At 43.2% G+C, this 19,471-nt stretch overlaps 1 protein-coding gene across 1 annotated transcript in view; it reads right to left on the bottom strand.

Moving 5' to 3' along the window:
- Positions 1 to 19,471, bottom strand: part of LOC120050855 (interleukin-1 receptor accessory protein-like 1) — an 838,450-nt gene that overhangs the window by 397,492 nt on the left and 421,487 nt on the right. The gene's annotated exons all lie outside the window — the stretch shown is intronic.

Raw genomic sequence — 19,471 nt, forward strand, 5'->3', positions numbered from 1 at the left:
CTCTGCCTCTGCGTCTCTTAACGGTGCAACATTCCCTCCTGCATGGGGCTTCCTCTTTACTGACTGTACTGAGGGGAGGAGTGTCAGTATCTCAGGCAACATTCTATGCATCACTGTTTCAATGGCGCTGTCATGAAGCTACCTCCTAATGTGGCTTTCTTGTGCTGTTTGTTTTAAAACTCACTGCCAACACGAGTCGATAAAATAAAAAGAGGTCTGGATTCCTGCCTCCTCCACAGGCAACAGCTTGTTAGATGAGTGATGAAAGGATGACAAGGTTTACAAGTTTACGATGTGACGGTGTCCAGTACCATAAGCAGAATGGACAGCTGCTCTGATATTTTCTTCATGTGTTGTCTAATAATGTTGCCAGTGAGGCCAAAGTTCATGGGTGGATACTTCAATGACTGAATCTCTGCAACCTGTAGAAAAACGACACCATTTGATTCTCTGAGTGTTGACACGAGTGATGCTTTTCTTGCCACAAACTTTTACTACCTAACATTTAGAAGATAACACAATAACTCAGGGTTGGATTCAATCCGTATAGCCAAATTATTGCGTAAGATCTGCGTTATAGCTCGGTTAAAATGTAAAGGCGATGTTTCAGCGTTCGTGTAGACTGCTTTAACGCTAAATGCTGCACATGTCCTCTCAATCGGAAATTACCTTTACATTTGAACGCAAATCTTCCGTGATACGGATTGAACCCAGCCCTTAGTCCTCCTGCAGGCGTCCACGAATGAACTGAGAGGATTGTACTGAGGGATGGAAAATATCAAGTGTTTTTCTTCTCCAACTCGCCAATCATGAGACGATCCAACTGGGGGAATTGACATGGTGTGCCGTTATAAGGGCTGGCCCATGTGGGCCACATCTGCAACCATTTTCCAAATCACTAAACCTGCTGACCAAAAAAAAGGCAAAAACTTTAAAATTATACATTTTTTAGGTCCATTTTGCTGGTTCACGAGCAATATTTCCATCAGAATCAAGGTAATCCATCTTGAGAATCACTATGTAAAAGTTCATAAATCTCTGTGTTGATGGCCGTCCCCTTGGTCTGCCAATGTCAAGGGCAGGAGGCCAGGGTAGAACCCAGACCTCCATATGGCCAGAGAAAGTAGGACGCTGACGGAAGACAAGCGCAGTGCACATCTGCTTCCATTGGGCTATGATGGTGTTAGATATGCGGAGGTGTGGTGCGATAGTGTGGAGCGGGGGAGCTTCTCCATTAACCCTAGTGAAAGGAGGACAAGCTAAGCCTTTAGGGGCTTTACAGGAAATACAACTCCTCAATGGTTTTCTCTTCAGCTCTCCAGCAAAACTCAAATCAAATCAAATGTTATTGGTCACATACACATGGTTAGCAGATGTTAATGCGAGTGTAGCGAAATGCTTGTGCTTCTAGTTCCGATTATGCAGTAATATCTAACAAGTAATCTAACAAATTCACAACAACTACCTTATACACACAAATACACACAAATGTAAAGGGATGAATAGAATATGTACATATAAATATATGGATGAGCGATGGCGTGCGGCATAGGCAAGATGCAGTAGACGGTATAGAATACAGTATATACATATAAGATGAGTAATGTAGGATATGTAAACATTATTAAAGTGGCGTTATTTAAAGTGACTTGTGATACCTTTATTAAGTCCGTTTATTAAAGTGGGCAGAGATTTGAGTCTGTATGTTGGCAGTAGCCTCTCTATGTTAGTGATGGCTGTTTAACTTCTCTGCGCTACGGATCCCTTTAGCGGGATCATTTTCCTAAACAACCGCTGAATTGCAGGGCGCAAAATATTACTAACAATATTTATAATCATGCAATCACAGGTGAAATATACCAAAACACAGCTTAGCTTGTTGTTAATCCACCTATCATGTCAGATTTTGAAAATATGCTTTGCAGCGAAAGCAATCCAAGCTTTTGTGAGTGTATCAATCAATGCTACAACAGCTAGCCCCAAATTAGCATGGTCACGAAAGTCAGAAAAGCAATAAAATTAATCGCTTACCTTTGATAATCTTTGGATGTTTGCACTCACGAGACTCCCAGTTACACAACAAATGTTATTTTTGTTCGATAAATATTACTTTTATAACAAAAAAACGCCATTTGGGTTGCGCGTTATGTTCAGAAAACTACAGACTCGTTCCAGTTCTGAAAGGCAGAAGAATATTCCCAAACGTATCAGATTCAAAAATATTACTAAAAATATTTATAATCATGCAATCACAAGTGAAATATACCAAAACACAGCTTAGTTTGTTGTTAATCCACCTATCGTGTCAGATTTTGAAAATATGCTTCGCAGCGAAAGCAATCCAAGCTTTTGTGAGTGTATCAATCAATGCTACAACTGCTAGCCCCAAATTAGCATGGTCACGAAAGTCAGAAAAGCAATAAAATTAATCGCTTACCTTTGATAATCTTTGGATGTTTGCACTCACGAGACTCCCAGTTACACAACAAATGTTATTTTTGTTCGATAAATATTACTTTTATAACAAAAAAACGCCATTTGGGTTGCGCGTTATGTTCAGAAAACCAAAGCCTCGTTCCGTTTGACGAAAATTCCATAAAGTATCCGTAATGTTCGTAGAAACATGTCAAATGTTTTTATAATCAATCCTCAGGTTAATCCTCACATAATCGATAATATTTCAACCGGACCGTAACCTATTCAATAAAAGAGAGAAAGAAAATGGAGAGCTACCCCTCTCGCGCGCAGGAACTAATCAGAGGACACCTGACTAGTTTTGAAAAATCTCGCTAATTTTTCTAAATAAAAGCCTGAAACTATGTCTAAAGCCTGGTCACAGCCTGAGGAAGCCATTGGAAAAGGAATCTGGTTGATACCCCTTTAAATGGAAGAAAGACGGGCCAGGAAACACAGATTAAAAAATAAATAAATCACTTCCGGGTTAGATTTCCTCAGGTTTTCGCCTACAGAATCAGTTTTGTTATACTCACAGACAATATTTTGACAGTTTTGGAAACTTTGGAGTGTTTTCTATCCTAATCTGTAAATTATATGCATATTCTACGATCTGGACCTGAGAAATAGTCCGTTTACCTTGGGAACAGTATTTAAAAATAAAATACAAATCTGACCCCTAGCGTCAAGAGGTTAACAGTCTGATGGCCTTGAGATAGAAGGTGTTTTTCAGTCTCTCTGTCCCAGCTTTGATGCACCTGTACTGACCTCGCCTTCTAGATGATAGCGGGGTGAACAGGCAGTGGCTCGGGTGGTTGTTGTCCTTGATGATCTTTTTGGCCTTCCTGTGACATCGGGTGCTGCTGTAGGTGTCCTGGAGGGCAGGTAGTTTGCCCCCAGTGATGCGTTGTGCAGACCGCACTACCCTCTGGAGAGCCTTACGGTTGAGGGCGGTGCAATTGCCGTACCAGGTGGTTATACAGCCCGACAGGATGCTCTCGATTGTGCATCTGTAAAAGGTTGTAAGTGTTTTAGATGATAAGCCAAAATTCTTCAGCCTCCTGAGGTTGAAGAGGTGCTGTTGCGCCTTCTTCACCTCGCTGTCTGTGTGGGTGGACCATTTCAGCTTGTCCGTGATGTGTACGCCAAGGACCTTAAAACTTTCCACCTTCTCCACTACTGTCCCATCGATGTGGATGGGCTCCCTCTGCTGTTTCCTGTAGTCCACAATCATCTCCTTTGTTTTGTTGACGTTGAGTGAGAGGTTACTTTCCTGACACCACTCTCCGAGGGCTCTCACCTCCTCTCTGTAGGCCGTCTCGTCGCTGTTGGTAATCAGGCCTACCACTGTAGTATCGTCTGCAAACTTGATGATTGAGTTGGAAGCGTGGATGGCCACGCAGTCATGGGTGAACAGGGAGTATAGGAGAGGGCTGAGAACGCACCTTTGTGGGGCCCCAGTGTTGAGGATCAGCGGGGTGGAGATATTGGGTCTCAGGGTCTCGAGCTTAATGACGAGATTGAAGGGAACTATGGTGTTAAATGCTGAGCTGTAGTCAATGAACAACATTCTTACATAGATATTCCTCTTGTCCAGATGGGATAGGGCAGTGTGCAGTGCGATGGCGATTGCATCGTCAGTGGACCTATTGGGGCGGTAAGCAAATTGGAGTGGGTCTAGGGTGTCAGGTAGGATGGAGGTGATATGATCCTTGTCTCTCAAAGCACTTCATGATGACATAAGTGAGTGCAATGGGCGATAGTCATTTAGTTCAGCTACCTTAGCTTTCTTGGGAACAGGAACAATGGTGGCCATCTTGAAGCATGTGGGGACAACATACTAGGATAGGGATTGGTTGAATATGTCCGTAAACACACCAGCCAGCTGGTCTGAGGACGCGGCTAGGGATGCCGTCTGGGCTGGCAGGCTTTCGAGGGTTAACATTTTTAAATGTTTTACTCACGTTGGCCGCGATAAAGGAGAGCCCACAGGTTTTGGTAGCGGGCCATGTCAGTGGCACAATATTGTCCTCAAAGCGAGCAAAGAAGTTGTTTAATTTGTTTGAGAGCAAGACGTCGATGTCCGCGATGGGGCTGGTTTTCTTTTTGTAATCCATGATTGACTGTAGACCCTGCCACATACGTCTCGTGTTTGAGCCGTTGAATTGCGACTGTACCGTGTCTCTATATTGACGCTCTGCTTGTTTGATTGCCTTGCGGAGGGAATAACTGCACTGTTTGTATTCGGTCATGTTTCCGGTCGCCTTGCCATGATTAAAAGCGGTGGTTCGCGCTTTCAGTTTTGCGCGAATGCTGCCATTAATCCATGGTTTCTGGTTAGGGAAGGTTTTAAAAGTCACAGCGGATATGACATCTCCGATGCACCTGCTAATAAACTCGCTCCCAGAGTCAGCGTATACATCAATGTTGTTGTCTGAGGCTATCCGGAACATATCCCAGTCCACGTAATCAAAGCAATCTTGAAGCGTGGAATCCGATTGGTCAGACCAGCGTTGTATTGACCTGAGGACGGGCGTTTCCTGTTTTAGGCTGGGAGCAACAAAATGGATTCATGGACAGATTTGTTGAAGGCAGGGCGCGGGAGAGCTTTGTATGCATCGCGGAAGTTTAAGTAGCAATGATGCAATGCTTGGGGGGATATACACGGCTGTGACTATAATCCAAGAGAATTCTCTTGCAAGATAATGTGGAGGATGCGGAGGACATTGAACACGTGGGCCTTCTCCTTGGCCATATGACTTTCATTGCTGAGTGGGATGTCCAGGGCATTAACCTGTCTGGCACCGGGGTTCCGCTAGCGGAACTCCTCCCACATTCCACTGAAAAGGCAGAGCGCGAAATTCAAAAGATATTTTTCGATGGTGTACAGCAAATTAAAGACAAACATCTTGTGAATCCAGCCAATATTTCCGATTTTTTAAGTGTTTTACAGCGAAAACACAATATAGCATTATATTAGCTTACTACAATAGCCTACCACACTACCGCATTCATTCATCAAGGCACGTTAGCGATAGCAATAGGCACGTTAGCGATAGCGAATAAACCAGCAAAAGATATTAATTTTCACTAACCTTCATAAACCTTCATCAGATGACAGTCCTATAACATCAGGTTATACATACACTTATGTTTTGTTCGTAAATGTGCATATTTAGAGCTGAAATCAGTGGTTATACATTGTGCTAACGTAGCATCTTTTTCCCAGAATGTGCGGATATTTTTATGACACTCAACTATTCTGACCAAATAACTATTCATAAACGTTACTAGAAAATACATGTTGTATAGGAAATGATAGATGCACTAGTTCTTAATGCAATCGCCGTGTTAGAATTCTAAAAATAACTTCATTACGACATACAGCTTAGTTATAGCGAGAGAGTACCCAAAATCTGGACGCAAACGACTATTTCACATGTTCGACAGATATATGAAATAGCATCATAAAATGGGTCCTACTTTTGACGATCTTCCATCAGAATGTTGTACGAGGGGTCCTTTGTCCAGAACAATCGTTGTTTGGATTTAGAATGTCCTCTTCTCCAGTCAATTAGCCCGGAAAGCTAGCAAAGTAGCGCGAAGCTCTCCTTCCTGAACAAAGGCACACAACGCAACACACCTAACGTCCCGAATAAATTTCAATAATCTAATAAAACTATATTGAAAAAACATACTTTACGATGATATTGTCACATGTATCAAATAAAATCAAAGCCGGAGATATTAGTCGTCTATAACGACAGCTTTTCAGAAGGCAAAACCAGGTCCTTTCACGCGCTCTCCAGAAAACAGGAAACTGGTGACACGTCATGCCGAGAGCTTTTATTCGACCCCAGATCAAGTTATACACTCCATTTCTTCTCTCACTGCCTGTCGACATCTAGTGGAAGACGTATGAAGTGCATGTATATATATATGAATATATATAGATATATATGAAGGACATTTATAGGCAGGCCCTAGAACAGAGCATCGATTTCAGATTTTCCACTTCCTGTCAGGAAGTTTGCTGCAAAATGAGTTCTGTTTTACTCACAGATATAATTCAAACGGTTTGAGAAACTAGAGAGTGTTTTCTATCCAATAGTAATAATAATATGCATATTGTACGAGCAACAATTGAGTACGAGGCCGTTTAAATTGGGCACGATTTTCCCCCAAAGTGAAAACAGCGCCCTCTGTCCTCAACAGGTTAAGATGTGATAACACATTGGAAGAGGAACATCTTATCTTGATTACTGAAGCAGAACAAGGAAGAACTTCTGACCCACTTCTGACCCATATAACCCAATGCTCTACTTTCCCCACAAGAGTAGTAGAAACAGAAGCTTGCCATCCCATGCTGATGGATGAAGGCGGGCTGATCTATGGGTCCTGCAGGATCTGGATGTAGTCGGTTTCCCTGTGGCCCATTAACCACTGTGGGTTTAACAAGAGACTAGAGATGGAAGACACAGAGCAGAGACATGGAGAGAGCAGCCAATGCATGGCAATCCATTTACTCCCCATATTCATCAAGTTGAGATATAGAACCTCTCCTGTAGTGTTTGGGAAGTTATTGAGGCCATGGGTGAACACTAAACAGCTGTGGATTGGAGGCCCAGTTGCAGTATACAGTAACAATGAGTGAACTCCAGAGATGACTAATTCAACACAGAGCCTGGTCATGGCTAGATGGGATACAGTTTATGTCAATGTTTAGCATTTTAGCTAACCCTAAAGGCGTCAGCATGCTTCAGTTTGGCTTGCGGCTAGCTAGTCTTACCTGTGAGGGCAGCAGATGTGTTGGAGCCGGCAGCAAGCATTTAGATTGGTCCATGTGAACTGAAGAAGTCCACCAATTGGAAGGCTGTCCTCTCCTCACAGTCTGCCGACCTAGCTGACCTTTGTTGTTTCCACCAGTAGAGTACACGTTTCCCCGGGCTGTGGACAGGACCGATACATTAGGCTAAAGGCTTCAGTTAGGCTGAAAGCTCTCAAACTCCCTTAAAAGACGTTCCATTGAAAAACGAGAAAAAAGCTGTAGTACTGTTTGTCCATTTTGAGACATCGTAGACAGTATACACTTCCTCAAAAAAGTCAGAATTAATCTATGATAACTCAAGAAATCTGTCATACATTTTTACGTTTTTTTGCCGAGGAGATTTTAGTCGCGCAATTTTACATCAAACTAAGATGTTTGGTGCAGTATTTCTCAATTAAAAATGTGCATAGAAAGGAGTCGTCCCTCATTGAATGACAACAAAGACTTTATTGAAGAATCCCTACCTTTGACCAATCACTGTTGAAGGGGCGTATCTAGAAAAAAAATGGTGTGCCCGAACAGCCGAAGTCCAAAACAAACAAAAATGTCACAACATGTTGTCATAATATCTGCACAAACTCTTCCAAACTGATTCGGCTGGGAAGCTTGTGGACCCCTTACAAAAAAAGATTGCAGTTAGAGTGCAGTATAACTGCAGTATCGAACCCGGGTCTGTGGTGACAGTGCCTTAGACCGCTGCGCCACTCGGGAGGCCCCTAACCATTTTGCTAACCTTAATGTAATTCTCCTGATCTGCTACGTTAATTATCCTAACCTGCTCCATAAATTCCCCTGACCTGCTACACAAAGTTAATTCTGGTCAATTCTGACATAAAATGTATCCCATGTAGTCAAAACCACAAGTCGTGGATGATCGAACTTCTCAGGCCAAAGTACAGATAGGCGTAATGATGATGAATTGAACCTTGAATGGAGGTTAATCACCAGTAGCAGATCCAAACACTCTATACTCCACAGGCTGGCGTGTGGTGCTGAGGGATTTTTAGTGGGGTGCATTCAACACTGGAGTGTTTTAACTGGGGGTCGTGGCTTGACGAAGCCCAGGTGGCCATTCATTTCGTTGCAGAGGATTGAGATGGGAAAGGAGCAGGGAAGGAAGCACAGCAAGAAGACATCAACAGCGCCAGTGACAAACTTTGTAAACAGCAGGAAGCCATCATGAGCAACAAAGTACTGTCCTCATGGGGCTTGTGAAAGATTACTGAGTCAACTGAGCAAATATGAAAAGAGTTTTAATTTTTTTGGTTTATCTCCTTCTGTGTCCATTAGTATTGTTTATAATTGTGAAAATTGTGTAAATTTTTCTGTAAAGGAATTCTTCCTGTTGAATACAAACAGGAGTAAAAGAACTCGTTGTATTCTTTATTTCTGTCTTCCCTAACTTTCATACAGTGACAAAGAAGCGAGAATGTACATGCTTAGCCTGCAGAGTTGTACAGCCAGACTACACGTGTACCTGGGAACCCATTCAGGGCACATGGAAAAGAATACCAGCCAATTCATCCCATAAATAGCCCATTAGTGGTCACCCACATGAGACCCATAGATTTAGTTGTGTTGAAAAGGAAAAGAGGAAAGGCACTGTGTAGTAATCCATCTTGGACATCTCTGGGTGAAAGGGAATACTTCCTTATAGTTAAGTCACGGGAGAACGTTTGTACACCATCATCCCAACAGTATGTATCTCTCTATGTAGGTATGAATGTCTGTATGTATGTATGTCTGTCTGTCTGTCTGTCTCTCTCGTCACCTACTCTTCCCAGACATAGGAGAGGGAAACAAAGGGGCCATTGAGGAGAGATGGTTTTCCTTGTAAATAGAGTAGAGAATAGAAAAGAGGTTTCTTATTTAAGTTGAGCAACCTTGTCAGTGGATTGGAGAGCGATCCAGTCTCTCCGGTGGTTTCGTCATCATGGTGTTATGGTGCAGGTGCTGCTCCCACTAAAGACTGGGATGCTTTGGCTGAAGAAACGCTTCAATTGGTTTAAGAGACTCCCATTCACAACAACAACGGCTCCTATCAATTTGAGCCTGTGGGAACGTGTCCTCAGATTCCCAGAAGGATAATGTTCCTTTTTTTTGTGTGGTCGGATTCAGTTAGATACTGTATGGGCATGTACGTACACAGACGTACTGTTTTAATGATGATTTACAAAGAATCAAGCTGTGGGCTTAAACACTTTGTTCAATAGTCTAAATGAGCTCAATTAAGCAAAACAACAACAACAAAACAATCAGGGGTTTATTATCTGAAGCCAATAAACACCTATGTTTTTCTCACAAATTTCAAGTGATGCTTGATATTCAGAACTCAATGTACAAAACAATAAGTCACATCAATTAATGACCATCGTTAGCATCTTTAGCAGTGACATGTTCATAGTGACTGTGATCTACCCCTACAGGAAGTGCACAAACACAAGAACGATCTGTACCTTACTGTCAGAGTTAAACATTAATGGGTCACTCAACCACTGAGACATTATCCTAATTGGCAGAATACTGTGAGAGACGTGCTCTGAGGTAAAACTTTTTATTGGGGACAAACTCCGGTCAGGCAATAACAACATTTTTGTTCGCAGTCAAGATGATGAAAAAGGAGCCTGAAGTTTCACAACTGTACAGGACTTGGGCAGGGGCGGACTGGACATCTGGCATCTCGGGCAAATGGCAGATGGGCCTGTCCATTTAGCCTAGTGGGCCTGCCAAACCTTTTTGCACAAAATGATCACTATCTGGCTAATAATGGTGGCTTCAAGGAAGGTCTGGTGTGGGGGTCACAAGGAAAAAAGTGAGCCGGTGTATTAGAAATGCCAGGGCTGATTTTCGGTCCCTGTCTGCCCCTCAGCTTGGGTGTTGACTTTGGTTACCTGCGTGTCAATGCTTGTTGGTCACTGTGTCTCTGGCAGGAATGGTCCAATGAGTACGAGGGGTTAACGTCTTTCCCAAGTTTCAACATTACATTTTCCCTTAACAGCCTTTCTTTTTTTTAAAGTCAGAATGTGTGCTTTGGTTTCTGTTATTTATACTTCTGGCGGTCAGTCAGTCACCTGTTAATTTGTCCATTGTGTAAAATCTGGATTTGGATTTAGTGGAGGGCAGCATGAATCATGAATACGCCTTTATTCAGTTCCTGTGGGATGGAGCAGGCAGGCGCTCTGTCTGGAACAACTGTCTCCACCAGTCCATATCCTATCGCATGTGATGGCACGTGTTGGATGGATGGGGCTCCTAATATAATCAGCTTGAAGGAAGTGTGTGGATACCCCTCTTATTCCCTCCATCCCCTCCTCCTTCCCTCCTCTGTACTACCGCCCCTCATACCTCCTCTATGTCAGGGGCTGGACTTCTTGGCGGGAGAGCATGGTCACTGCCTCCCAAAGAGCTCCAGTGGAGGTTGGATTTGCATACCCGTGGCGCTGCTCCACCCGTGTCATTTGTGTTCAGAGAGAATGTACTGTGATGTTGTGTAGTGCGTTCCAAAAGCAAAGTGCTTAAAAACATGGTACTGGTTAGTCTGCACAGTGTGCACATGTTGGGCAGAGGTGGGGATGGGAGTGTGCCATACAAACTACACTGCATGAGTTTAACTTTACCCCCAAGGCCATAGGTTAGGATGGAGCGAGGGTGCCACTCCTGTGCTCCTCCTGTGCCACCACCCTGTTTTGCCCACCATATTGGCGCCCTCTGGAATCTACATTGCAATAGCACTTGAGTTGAACTAAGGATAAATAAAAAAATTATAAATATAAATAAAAAAAATAACACATAGGAGGAGGAGGGATGGAGGAGGAGGAGGAGGAAGGGTAGGGGAAAACCGGGTGGGTGATACAAAAAAGGAGGGAGGGAAAAAAAATAGAGGGAAACATTTCAGCGAGATTCCACACATTTAGCCACCCACCTAGGAATAGGGTGTGTGGGGTTGGGTTGTGACATCACCAGTCCCCTCCCACCCCCTCTCCTATCCTGCTAGTATAGATGCTTCGTGGTCCGGTGGTCCTCTCCACTCCACAGTGTTTCCACAGAGCGCTGCACAAGTCCTAAATTGAGCTGCTACCTTAGTGAAGTTGTCCAGCATCTCTGACCAGAGAGCTCTATAGCAGGCACCATGCTCCTCAGAGTCTCTCTCCTGCTCCTCTCCGGATCCATTCTCCTCAACTGCCTCCCTGCACAGAGGATTAGAGGCAAGTGCACAGATTGTCCGCTCTGTAAAGTCAGGTGTATTGTGTTTCTGGATAGTATGGTTTTGTGTTACGTGTTTTATGTATAGTTTTGAGCATGCATATTATGTTTTTGCCAATGCATGTGTGATGGAAAGTGTTTAGGTGTTGTTGATGCTTATCATTGTGCACAATGCAAATGTTTAGCTGACTTTACATGAGTTCTCTTGATGCCATTCACGTTGTATAGAAGGAAATAGCTTGCCAAAACCAAATTGCAATGTGTACATGAGTAGAGGTCTCATGGTCCAGTTGGTCCAGTCTGTAAAGTCCCATGAAATTATCGCAAAAATATTGACCAAAATGTTTAGGACAATGCATAATGTGTAGAGTTGTTCAGACTTGACTGCAGCGAAATCCTCATTAAAATAACAATATAAAATATGCCATTCAGCAGACGCTTTCATCCAAGCGATTTACTGACCATAAATGCAATGCATTTAGATTCAGGTGCAAAACCATTGTATATCTGTCTTGCAACCTGTAGCTGTGACTGTGCAAGATAAGAATTAGTTTGACATAAAAACGGAATGAAAAGCAGAAGTTTGGTTGTTACCGGTATGTAGATTATGTTTCCTTGAATTTTGTTCTGATGCTTTTTGGTCTGACTGTAGAATTGTAATGTCTGTTTGGAGCTTGGATTGCCTCTTGTTAGAGATCATGTTCAGATGACAACTCTTTGAGCTACAGGACGTTCAGCAGCGTACTGATTGTCCCATTAAACATACAGTAGTTATGCAATATCATGAATTTACTCTCCTAGAAATGAAAAGGGAAATGTCAGGCTAAAAACAATGGATGATCGATACACTGTATTAGCTCACATGCAAACACTCGCCAATATAAAAAAAAGTTTTAGCGGCAGTGTGTATGTGAATAGTAAAACAACAAACATTCATAGAAGTGAGGACGTTTTAGCTGTTCTCACTTGTAAAAAGGCTATTTTAGGCTTCGGGGTTAGTTTTATGGTTAGAATTAGGGTTAGGTTTAGGGTTTAAGTTTAGGGTAAGGGTTTGGTTTAGGGTTAGGTAAAATAGGAATTTTAATGGGAATGAATTGTTGATGCCAAAAAAGTCCTCACAAGTATAGTGGGACATAGCTGTGTGTGTGTGTGCGTGCGTGTGTGTGTGCGTGCGTGCGTACGTGCGTGCGTACGTGCGTGCGTGCGTGCATGCATGTTTATCTCTGCATGTTGGTTGTCTTGGGGTGTTTCTTGAACAGGTTCCCATGATTATAAATAGTTAATCTATGTGAGCGCCAATCTGTTTGTTGACTAGGAATCTTATCCTAATGATGATTTTGCTGCTGTCCAGTGGACTTCCCAGAGGATGTAGCCTTGTGATTGCGGTGTCCAGGGCGGTATCTATCAATGATACTCTAACACAGCTGGGAGGGGTTTGGTTAGGCTTGGGATTGGGCCAACATCTCCCCTCTGCACACTCCACAATCTCAGGCAGAGAAGCTTCTTGTTAAACAATACATGTTGTAGGACATTCAAGTGTCCGCTTTGCTTTCCGCGGGGCGGTGTCTGCTTTCTGCACATTGTTGAGGTGTTACGTGTATATTCCTGAGTACATACAGGTGCCTGCTTTGCTTTCCGTGCGGCGGGGGTGGTGGGGGTACATTGTAAACGGGTAACATGTGTGTACCTGAGTATCTGAGCTCGGAGTATGTTGAAGCTGTGGTTGTGCAGGCAGCTGGAGACGTGGTTGGGGCCCCAGCTCTTCACGCATGGTCAAACTTCATTAGAGGAGATGAAAGAGAGACGGCTCAGTCTCACACCAAGCCACTCATCAGTTGTGCTACAGTGCTCGGTGCAAATATGTCCTACCTTCACGCTGTTTAACTACCATCTCTCTGGTGAGGATGGGGGCGGAGAGGCGGGGGCTGTTGTGCCCCACTACTGTAGCTGGATGAGGAGGGATGGGAAGCTCTACGAATGAAAGGGTGAAGTTGGACTCATGCCAGATGGACACACAGTCAAAGAGAATACAGTAGGAGTGCACGTGTGTGTTTTTCAACATGCGTCCATGCATGTGCTTATACAGTATGTGCTGCCAGTGAAAGCCCCTGCAGTTATGGAGTGAATCAACAGCTGTAGAGCGTTGAGATCAAATCCACCTAAATGTGACTGGACAATAAATGCTATATGAACCCAGAGAAGCTATGAGGGACGATTTATGTTCCATATAGCCATGAGGTAAAATGCTCCTGGAGAGTCGATTTAGAAAAGTAGTGTTTGGAGATTTAGGGGACTTTTGTTACAGATGTACCTTCTTAATTAAAATGACACAGGTATGCTCAATTTGGGAGAAATGGAAGGACCATGTTCCACAACAGAATGTACTCTAAGTGTTTCACGGTTTGGTTTGAGTGAAGTTTGTTAGTTCCTTATTCAAAATACAAAACAAACAAACACAAAGATATGGGATATTGCTGGAAGAGAAGTTGTTTATGACTAACATATCTCAAAGTCTGCCAAAGGATTAGATGCTAGCTAGACTTTTCCCCTCAGCGCAATACCCTGAAGGCTGGCTGTTATTCACTTTAAGGGTCATGTAACCAAACCAACTGTTTTCACTTGTGATCAGCCTCACACTGAGTTCTGCTCTTGGGTCAATCAGCTGCAGTTGGAATGCCTTCAACTGTGAAACACCACATCCGTGCCAAGAAACCAGCATGCATGATTACACGTCTTAAATGTCAAACTTCCATGCTTTCCCACCATTTGAGAAGGCAACAGGATGCCAATCTGTAGAACCAACAACCCAAAGATAGCTTAAGAGACTGAAGACGGACACTGATGATCGCACACAATCTGCCTCCTGAAGACTCACAGTTGGCCAAATCAAACATGCCTGCTGCTAATGCTTAAAAATATATTTTTTTTCTAGACGACTTTGTTACTGGGAATTGTTAATATCAACGATGCCACTCTGTCATACGAACTCAATGCATTTTATGCACACTTTGACAACAACAACATGGTGGCGGGCGTGAGGGCCGTCACCGTCTCAGAGGACTGGGGGATCTCGCTCTCTGAGGCCCACGTAAGAAAGGTCTTTAATCAGATCAATACCCAAAAGGCCGCGGGGCCCGACGCTATTTCAGGGCGCGTTCTCAGAGCATGCGCAGAACAGCTGGCTGGCATATTCACTGTCATTTTCAACCTCTCCTGGTCCCAGTCTGTAATCCCCACATGTTTTAAGATGACCACCATCATTCCTGTTCCCAAGAACTTAAGGCGTCATGCCACAATGACCACCGCCCTGTAGAACTCCCTTCTGTAATCTTGAAGTGCTTTGAGAGGCTGGTTATGACACACATTAACTCCACCATCCCAGACACCCTAGACATACTCCAATTTGCATACCACCCCAACAGATCCATAGATGTAGCAATCTCAATTGCTCTCCACACTGCCCTCACCCACCTAGACAAGAGGAATACCTGTGTGTGAATGCTGTTTCATTGACTACAGCTCAGTGTTCAACAACATTGTCCGCTCTAAGCTCGTCACCAAGCTTAGGACTCTGTGTCTGAACTTCTCCCTCTGCAACTGGATGCTGGACATCCTGACGGGCCGACCCCAGGTGGTGAGGGTAGGCAACATAACCTCCGTCTTGCTGACCCTCAACACGAGGGCCCAACATGGGTGTGTGCTTAGTCCCCTCCTTTACTCCCTGTTCACCCAAGACTGCGTGGCCACACACGACTCCAACACCATCATCAAGTTTGCTGATGAGACATCTGTGGTAGGCCTGTTCACCGGCGACAATGAGTCAGCCTACAGGGAGGAGGTCAGTGACCTGGCAGTGTGGTGCCAGAGCAACAACCTCTCCCTCAAGACCAAGGAGCTGATCGTGGACTACAGGAAATGGAGGGGGCGAGCACACCCCCATCCACTTCGACGGGGCTGCAGTGGAGCAGGTCGGGAGCTTCAAGTTCCTCTGTGTCCAAATCACTAAAGACTTAAAATTGTCCAAAGACACGCGCACAGTCGTGAAGAATGCGCGACAGCACCTCTTCCCCCTCAGGGAGGTTGAAAAAGTTTGGCATGGGCACTCAAATCCTCAAAAAGTTCCATATCTGTACCATTGAGAGCATCTTGACTGGCTGCATCACTGCCTGGTATGGCAGTAGCACCGCCCTCGATCTCATAGCGCTACAGAGGGTGGTGCGGGCAGCCCAGTACCTCACTGGGACCAAGCTCTCTGCCATACAGGACATCTATATCAGGCGGTGTGAAAGGAAGGCCCGGAAAATCATTAAAGACTCCAACCACCCAAGCCATAGACTATCCTCTCTGCTTCCGCACGGCAAGCGGTACTGGTGCATTAAGTCTGACACCAACAGGATCTTGAACAGCTTCTATCCCTAAGAAATAAGACTGATAAATAGCTAACCAAATAGCTACAAGGACTATCTGAGTTAACCTTATATCTTTACTGACCTTTTATCTCTATGCATACTCACACACCCATTCACTCCATAATCTGCTCACTCACGCATAATATGCACATACATTTATACTGACTCTACACACACGCACAAGCTGTTGCTACTCTGTTTATTATATATCCTAATGCTTAGTCACCTTACCCCTGTACATATCTACCTCCATCACACCAGTATCCCTGCACATTGTAAATACAGTACGGTACTGGAACTGACCCTGTATATAAGTACGCTTACTTATTGTGTTCTTCATATTTATTGTGTGCTTTTTCTTGTATTACATTGTTATTGATTATTGCATTTTTGTTTGCAAGCAAGGCATTTCACTGTTCTTGTGCATGTGACATTAAACGCGTAAAACTTGAAACATTAGTCAAGAGCAGGATAACTTTATTGACAACAGAACACAACATAGCTAACAAGCTTTCCAGCATGAGGAAATTTATACAGGTTGGGATTTATTGGTATGACTCATGTAATGGAGGCAGCTCTGCAGAGTGGTCACTACACTCACACTCTTAGAAAAAAGGAGAACCCTTTTTGGTTCCAGATATATCCCCCTCTGTTCTACATAGAACCCAAAAGGGTTCTACCTGGAAGCAAAAAGGGTTATTCAAAGGGTTCTCCTGTGGGTACAGCCGAAGAACCCTTAAAGGTTCTAGATAGCACCTTTTTTCTAAGAGTGTAGCTGGCATACTCACAAAGTCATAAAACCTGATTTGAAACCTTACCCTAACATTAACTTTAAGTTTTGAGATTATGCTGCGGGACATAGAGGTAATTTGTGGTTTAGTACGGTACCCTTACGCCTAACCCTAACTTTAAACTAAGGCCCCCCAAAATAATCTAATTTTCCCCCATTCATTTTTACAATATAGGCAAATTATGACTTTGCAGCTGCACTCTTAGGAAAAAAAAGGTGCTATCTAGAACCCAAAAAGGTTCTTCGACTGTCACCATAGTAGAACCCTTGGAAGAACCATTTTTTGTTCCATGTAGAACCCTTTTGGTTCCAGGTAGAACCTTTCGGAGTTCCATGTAGAACCATTTCCACAGAGGGTTCTACATGGAACCCGAAAGAGCTACATAGAACCAAAAAGGGCTCTCCTACGGGGACAGCCAAATAATCCTTTTGGAACCCTTTTTTCTAAGGGTGTGGCGGAAATCTCTCAGTTCTGCCTCCAGGGCAAGATTGATGACAATAAATGTCAACCTGCATTTTTGATGAATAAGCCTTTCCATAAGCTTTAGTATACATTTATTGGTATTATCTAACATAATAATGTCTTCCACATTCTCCCCCTGTAGCTAGAATCATTCTTCATCTGTATGTCTCCACAAGGGGTGGAGTGGGCATCTGGTCCTCTATAAACACAGGAAAACACATTACAGTCCTTGTAAGTCAAGGGTCTCTTTAATAAAACCTTATGGATTTGCAGCTATAAAGCCAGAGACTGAAAACATCCTTCTTGTTAAATTAAAGGGAGTCAGCAATAACATGACAGGAGTCTTGAGGTAAGCAGAGGTTATGTCATGTTGCCGGGGGAGATACGTTTATTAATGACAGTTAGAATCAAAGGCGCCACAAGAAATATGATCTTCGAAAGCAGAAACATGACAAGCAAAACATCCTTTCCCCCAATTATATTCCAAACAATTCATGATTACTCTTTGGGGTTAAGCGGAGAAGATAAATTAATTCATGATTACTCTTTGGGGTTAAGCGGAGAAGATAAATTAAATCATGATTACTCTTTGGGGTTAAGCGGAGAAGATAAATTAAATCATGATTACTCTTTGGGGTTAAGCGGAGAAGATAAATTAAATCATGATTACTCTTTGGGGTTAAGCGGAGAAGATAAATTAATTCATGATTACTCTTTGGGGTTAAGCGGAGAAGATAAATTAATTCATGATTACTCTTTGGGGTTAAGCGGAGAAGATAAATTAAATCATGATTACTCTTTGGGGTTAAGCGGAGAAGATAAATTAATTCATGATTACTCTTTGGGGTTAAGCGGAGAAGATATATTAAATCATGATTACTCTTTGGGGTTAAGCGGAGAAGATATATTAAATCATGATTACTCTTTGGGGTTAAGCGGAGAAGATAAATTAATTCATGATTACTCTTTGGGGTTAAGCGGAGAAGATATATTAAATCATGATTACTCTTTGGGGTTAAGCGGAGAAGATATATTAATTCATGATTACTCTTTGGGGTTAAGCGGAGAAGATATATTAATTCATGATTACTCTTTGGGGTTAAGCGGAGAAGATAAATTAATTCATGATTACTCTTTGGGGTTAAGCGGAGAAGATAAATTAATTCATGATTACTCTTTGGGGTTAAGCGGAGAAGATAAATTAATTCATGATTACTCTTTGGGGTTAAGCGGAGAAGAGAGATGGACACAAGTATCCATGTAAACAGTTTTTTCACCCACACTGTGTAAAAAGTTGCACAATGTTGTTCTGATTCAGCAAACCCAGTGGTCTTTTAAATTCTTCCAAACCAAAAGTTCCTGGCAACTTCCACAAAACCACCACACAAATATGGTTGTTTGTTTGTTTTACACTTCCTCATGAGGTTCTACAGCTGCACCATCAAGAGCATCCTGACCGGTTGCATCACCGCCTGGTATGCCAACTGCTCGGCATCTGACGGAAAGGCATCTGACAGAGGGTTGTGCGACCGGCCCAATACATCACTGGGGCCAAGCTTACTGCCATCCAGGACCTATATAATAGGCGGTGTCAAAGCCCATAAAATTGTCAGAGACTCCAATCACCCAAGTTATAGACTGTTTTCTCTGCTACTGCACGGCAAGCTGTACCGGAGTGCCAAGTCTAGGACCAAAAGGCTCCTCAACAGCTTCTACCCCCAAGCCATAAGACTGCTGAACAATTCATAAAATCGCCACCGGACAATTTACATTGACCCCCCCCCCCTTTTGTACACTGCTGCTACTCGCTGTTTGTTTGTTACCTATGGATAGTCACTTCTACATGTGCAGATTACTTCAACTAGCCTGTACCCCTGCACACTGACTTGGTACCAGTGCCACCTGTACATAGCCTCGTTATTGTTATTGTCATTGTGTTACTTTATATTTTAGTCTATCCCTGTAAATATTTTCTTCTTCTTGAACTGCACTGTTGGTTAAGGGCTTGTAAGTTTCACGGTAAAGTCTACACTTGTTCAATTCGGCGCCTGTGACAAATAAAGTTTGATTTGATTGAAGAGGTTCGTGGGTCATCGATAATGAAGGCACCAATATTATATCCAAGGTTCATCCCAAGTTTGCTCTGTGAATGGAAGTGATTAGGTTATGGTTAAAACCTAATTAATGCTCTGAGTGATGATTAGGGTTAGCTGGAGTGCCAGAACGCTGGCCTTGCCTCTTGCCTGCATGGGCATTAAAAGGGCTGTTGACTGATGTGTGTGACGATAAAAAACTGCCACAACATCCTTTTCCGAACACCAACT

Source organism: Salvelinus namaycush, chromosome 7 (assembly GCF_016432855.1).
Source record: "Salvelinus namaycush isolate Seneca chromosome 7, SaNama_1.0, whole genome shotgun sequence".
In the NCBI taxonomy this organism is placed as follows: domain Eukaryota; kingdom Metazoa; phylum Chordata; class Actinopteri; order Salmoniformes; family Salmonidae; genus Salvelinus; species Salvelinus namaycush.